General features: G+C 42.6%; 1 long non-coding RNA gene across 1 annotated transcript; it reads right to left on the bottom strand.

Moving 5' to 3' along the window:
- Positions 1–1,020: 1,020 nt before the first annotated feature.
- LOC142042807 (uncharacterized) lies at positions 1,021–5,956 on the bottom strand. Its single transcript, XR_012653894.1, has 4 exons — positions 5,635–5,956; positions 5,461–5,516; positions 4,695–4,844; positions 1,021–1,419 (listed from the first exon to the last, which is right to left on the bottom strand). It is a non-coding gene; the product is annotated as an uncharacterized LOC142042807 (long non-coding RNA).
- Positions 5,957–6,325: the final 369 nt, after the last annotated feature.

The raw sequence follows: 6,325 nt of genomic DNA, 5'->3' as shown, positions 1-6,325 counted from the left end.
TGCATACTAGAGGTTATTTGTATTCCCCAGTACTTCATGGGCAGTAATTATTACAGGTCCGGCAAATTCTTTGCTAAACTTCTTTGACAAAAAGACAGGGCTCCGGTGTAAAAAAAGAAATAAATGGCAGAATGCTCTCTTCCAGTCACACACACTGAAGTTTTCACCAGGTATCCAGTACTGAAAATAAGTTGTTTCCAGAAAACTGATATTTAAAGAGGCCAGAACAGCTACTTATTTCCTCACAAGCAGTCATACGAACAGCATGCTCAGTGTGGAGCTAAGAGTCATTTGGAACAGGCTCATTAAAAGCCTGCTGCTCCTGCTGGTCTCGGGGAATCAGTTTTGGAAGAGCTTTTTTAGCCTCCTGAATGGGAAAAGCTTCACAGAGTTTCCATATGTCAGATCAGACTGTGCTGCTGTTTGAGCTTCTAATTGTGCTTTCCCTGGCAGCAAGGTGCTCTGCTCCTGTACTTTGGCTGTTTATCTTGGCAGCCAAACATTCAGTTGTAGATACAGATTTCACAAATAAGCTGGGGGTTTTTTCCTTATTAGGAAAAAAATAGGGTTTTTAATTAGGGAAAAAAATTTTTTTTACTCTTTCTGAGTTTGCCCTTTCCTCTATTGCTTAACGAAATCTTGTGATCTGATACTGTCTTTGGTAACCTGATCCTGAAATCCACAACCTTTGGTTAAATAGGTGCTTTTGACGTCTCCATGGCTTGCTTGTATTTGCTGGATAGATTTATTTATTATTGTTGTCCTGTTCTGAAAGCTGTTTTGTTTGTTTTCAGCAGTGCTGAACCCATGAAAGAGACAAAAAAGCAGTTATCAAAATTTCTGGGTTACAGAGGAAAAAGCAGAGAAAGAAAAATTAAGTAAATTCCAAACAAAGTAAAGCCACAACTAAATTTTAGTGAATTCGAATTACATCACAAATCATCTTAAAAGTTTAGCATTGTGGGCTCAAAGGTGGTTTCCAGCCCTTGTGTACCCCACCATGTTTTGTGCACCCTTGTGTTGCGGTAGCAGAGGGTTCCCATCTGGGAGCAGATGCTTCCTCTTACACTGCACCTGAGAGTGCAACATTTCCTCTTTGTTGGCAGAAAAAAAATAAAAGCAGAAATTTTACTTTCATGCAGCACAGATCAGCCTTCCCTTTAATGAAGTCCACTTGATTTGGGGTTTTTAACATACATGAGCCACAGGACAGACAGGCTACAGATTGCCAGCTTGCATTTCCCAAAAGCCAACATACTTCAGTGTGAGGATTTTAGTCCCTTTCCCAAGCAGGAGCATCCCCATCGCAGGACTTGATTTCGTGTCCAGTTTGAGCACTGCACAGAGCAGACCTGTAGATAGCAGCAGTGCTCTAGTGCCTGCTGCTCTGCCTGGAGCGCTGCTCAGCACAAAGCACCCCTGAAAGAAACAGCAGAATAAGGTGCCTTTTTGAAAATCAGTGGATAGTTTTGTTTTCTTCTCATCTCCTCACATCTGTCAGTCATCATATACCAAAGTGTGATTTAATTTAAAAAAAAAAAAAAGTCTTGAAGTCTTGCTTGAATAACTACCCTATCTCATGAAACCCACGCCCCCCACCCCCCACCCCCCCCAAACCAACCAAACACCAAAACTTATTGTTTTAACTTCAGGTCATGAATAAACAGAAGGAAAACTACGGCCATCAAAATGGGGAGGGCAAGGCCAATAATGATCGATATATATGTAATTATCCCTTGTCTTCTGTGTCACGCTATGTTATTACAGAATGCCCTAATTACCAGCAGACTTTAAACTTCAATAAATGCTTTACATTGCAGCTGCCAGGTGTCTCAGACTAGCACGTGCCTTCTTTAGGACAGTGCATTTGGAGATGATGTGCCTGTCTTTGGGCAGGAATTGTGGGATCGTTAGGTGAGGTTATATCACATGTCCTGGAAGAGGTCAGGTCCCAGGATCACAATGGCTCTCCCAGGTTTTCAAGTTTTTACAGAGCAATTGCTTAAAACTATTTGAAAGTTTTAATTTTTTTCAGATAGGTGTAATTTCGTACTTGAGTTTCGAGATATATTAATGCAATAAAGGACAATTTGGCTTAGCTGTGTGACTAATAAAGCTGGTAAAGAGACATGATTGCTGCAAAAGTGGAATTAAATAACTCTGGTTGCTTGACAGAACTTGTCAGGAAAGAATTGAAACTTTAATTTCTTTCCTTTTACCATTTCACCTCACCTTCTAATAATCTGAATAGATTATAGATAGCTGTGAACCGCCCAAACAAACTCTAAAGGGTGTGGTTTCATCCAAATGGAACCGAAAGGAACGGAAATATCACAAAGCCATCGTTAACACTACTGGGATGAGGGCCAGGTTGTGACGGAGCTGTAGCTCATTGTGGGTTTGGAGCTGCTGGACGGGGTTTGTCACTGCACTGAGCAGGAGCAGGTTTACTGTGATGGAGACCCCTCGGCAGCTCCTACAGCTTCACTCTGTGGTCAGCAGGAGAGGTCAGTCTCCCCTAGAGCAGAGTGGTCACCTGCAGAGCGCAGGTTTCCTATACAACATGGACCTGCCAATTAATTTATTCCTTTTAAGGTAATTGCATCTGACGATTTTGCAGGGTCCAAGACATCTAATCCCTATTACAGTCCGGTATGATCCCATGGGATACTGTGAAACCCACTAAAGCAACTATAGAAATCCTTCCACTGTGTTCACACATGGTATACATGCTAATATAATCTTCTGCAATTAACCTGATTCTTCCCTTCTGAACGTATAACAGATTGTCTTGGAGTGTTTATTGAAACCAATATTTTTTGTTGGAAAAACACTTGACATACTGGATATCAGCATAGGGGTAAGTTTTCTTTGTGGATTTTGAGGTGCCAGAGGCATGTTTATTTAATGTGTTCCCAGTTTCCATGGTCAATGCATCTTGAAAACATGCCAGCTAACCCTACATTGTCTGTGATCTATTCAGATAGGAAACGCAGAACAGAGGTGAGAAAAGGGATGTGAAACTACCCAGGTTCTTAGGGAAAAGCCAAAAGGAAAGGCCGTTCCTCCCTCATTTTCTCCTACAGTTTGGACTGGCCAGTGCCTCTGCCTCTGAAGATCACAGTAGTTGTGTTGCTGTGAAGGCAAGACTTGGATTAGAACCACAAGATCACCTAGGTACGGCAAGAGATGCAACAGCTATGTTCTCCCAAGCCTTTGTAGAGTTTCCTGCCAAGTAGGATGGGCATAGCCATGTCACATGTGAATATGATTACATATGGGATCCCAGAGATATGTATTTAATAATTCAGCTTTCTAAGTCTCTTAACTCTGCCCTTGGTAAAAAAAAACTAGCATTCCCCATACTCTTAAAGATGGTAAAAAAACCTAGCATTCCCCATACTCTTAAAGATGTGACTTTTGAGACCAAATGTAGTTAGCATTTCTAACCACATAACACTTTCTCCTCTTGTTTGTTCAGCTCCAGGAAATTCAGCTACCCCTTTAGGGGTAAGTAAGGGAGAATTTTTTTCCAATTTGTGAACTTAAACAGGGACATGGAAATCAGTACAGGAAGTTTTGACGCTTGTTAATTTTTTCTAGTCCTTGCTTGCTCTGTAGATAACCAAGAGCTGGAGCACATACATTTTGAGATGACAGTGGGAGATTAAATGCCTCTAGTTAGAACGGCCATGTTATTGCATGTGGTTCGGTTTTCACAGATTTAATAATGTGGATAATGACGTGAAGATTACACGTTCTCAGTTTTAAGTTCTGCAAGAGGATCTTTCCCAATCCACTATTTAATGCACACGTGTGCTTGAAGCCTTCAACATGCTTTTCAGGTCTCCTCAGACACAACCAAAGTCTCTTTAAAACTTCCCACCTTAGAGCAATGTTGTTCTCTCTAAATATATGGGGTGTGTTGCAAATGTTGTCAGCCAAACCCCGAGATAATCTCAATAAAAAAAGCCAAACATCTAGGAATTATCTTTAAATGAGAAAATGTGAGTTTCAGTGGCTGCTAGTGGCAGTACACATGGGGAGGTGAAGGAGAGCAGGTCTTGTTGCCAAAGGCCAGGGTGAAGGGCGCGGATGGAGCCAGGCAGCTCTTCTTGTGGGCCATGCGGTGTCTTGAGCCAAGTGACGTGCTGGTGGTCAAGTCTCTGTCCAAGAGGCATCATGCCTGGCTGGCAAGTCTGTGCACTGTGACTACCCGGTAATTAAAGATGTAGAGAGGAGGAGGCTCTCCAGACTCCCTCAAATCTGGGTCTGTGCTGTAGTGATCTGGGGTAGGGAGCAGCATCAGGGTTGGAGACCTGAACCTCCTCACACCTGGAGTCCCACCAGGGATTCCTGCTCTTCCCCCACCTGCTTGTGAAGCCAAACAATAGTTCTGTCCTGCAGCAGCACCCAGGGTCCCAGCTCCACATCTGTAATGAGTTACAGCTCCCACCTGACCGCAGGCTCGGGCTCAGATCACACTTGGGATTATAGTACCCATCTGACATGCTTAGAGACTGCTAGTGCATCCAGAGCATAACTGAACACAGGCACCGGTGTCCAACAATATGCAACAAAATGGATGGAGATAAAGCATATGCTTTTAGGCTTAGGTAAAAGTGTCTTAAAATACAAAATAAAACTGTTTAAACTAGAAAGGAGGTTAGGAAAAAAAATGAGAATAATTTTACTTGCTGTTTTGTGAAACTCGTGACCTTATTACAGCTCATTTAAGTAACTTTTCTTTTCTTTTCTTTTCTTTTCTTCTCTTTTCTTCTCTTTTCTTCTCTTTTCTTTTTCATTTTGAAATTTGCCACTTTGACTTTTTGCAGCTTCAAAGTCTAGGTTCAAATAACATATGAAAAGTATCCGTGCACTATCAAAATTGATAGCCCTGTCACTTTATGCAACTATTTATGGATACAGGGACAAACTTCATGAGTAACACTGCGAGCTGAGTAGAAAGGAGCTAGGGAAAAAAATATTTTACCCAAATAAAATTATGTTACATCAGTAGCTCCAAAAACATTTGAATGTTGCATCGTTTTGCATTTTATGGCACCGCTGCTGCATAAGCAGGATTCTGAGAATCTGGGTCAAAAAGGGGATGTAAATTACTTTCTGAGGACAATGATTGCAATTGTAGTGCCTTTTCCATTCTGGGGAAACGTGGGCTAATACGCTGCTCACATCTGTGTAATAGAAACCCAGAAGGCATCTTGCTGGAATTATGGATGCCAGGCATTTTCCAGAGCCTTGTCTAAAGCCCAGTTCATTGCCAGTTGCTAATTTAAAGATACATATGCCCTGTGGCAGGACAATTTTTTCTAAAACAGATAAGAACCTAACCTTAGAAAGGGTGCAGGTGCTTTATAATTAATATTTCATGGACCCTTATTGATTTAATTGATGTTCAATGCGCTGCGAATACCCAGTATTGATGGCTTCTTCTCTTACCAGCACATGGCATGAATGACCATTTGCAAGCCAGCAGCGGTTTCATCTTCCATTCCCTGTTGAGGCATTTCAGCGACTTTAAAAACCAATACTTTGTCACATTAACACCCAAGACCAGCCACCTATCGGGGTCCAGGTTATAAATAGAGATCCTCTCCAGAAGCCCAGTCTTACCTGAGACATCCCTCTGCGAGTGCTGCCAGGAGTGATCCTTGCGTGCCCATTGCCAGGCGGTTGCAGTGGATCTCTCCTGCAACGGGAGGAGAGGTTGCGTACATTACTGTGCACAGCACGCTATCCCAGCTCAACGAGGCGAGAGCACGTGCTCTGTTGGTTTTGCTGAGTGGAAAGTCGTGCTTGGGTCATCTTTGGAGGACTGTGTGAAAGGAGGATGGGGCAGGGGAGGCAGGCAAGCATGCCATGTTCTCCTGCAGAGCCTTTGAAGCGCACCAGCCTTGCTCTGCTAGGACTGTTGCTTTTCTGCATTTAAGCTACAGATATTGCCCTTTTTTTTTTTTGCAAGGCGAGTGCATTCGGCCAAGTAGCACAGTAGGTGGTATTAAAAAACGCCGCATGACCGCGCCGCTTCCCCATAGCTATTTATTGTACCATGGACTACAACAGCTGCACTGGGCTTCCACGTGACATACATGTCTGGTCTGTGCCAACATATCATTCAGCCCGTCAAGTCCTCTTATTTATATTGCGACTTTCATAGCAGCTATCTCACCCCACTTCACATGTTATAATTAGACCTTGAAAACCAGTTCAGATAAACATAACTCAAATGTTAAAGATCTCCCAACTGATTGACATAAACAAGTAAGGTAGCAAGAGGCTGGGGAGTTTGGTTTTGATGTGTCCT

The sequence above is a fragment of the Buteo buteo genome, chromosome 1 (genome assembly GCF_964188355.1).
Source record: "Buteo buteo chromosome 1, bButBut1.hap1.1, whole genome shotgun sequence".
NCBI classification, from domain to species: Eukaryota; Metazoa; Chordata; class Aves; order Accipitriformes; family Accipitridae; genus Buteo; species Buteo buteo.
The sequence above is the reverse complement of the archived record's forward strand: the minus strand, read 5'-3'. Positions and strand labels throughout refer to the sequence as shown.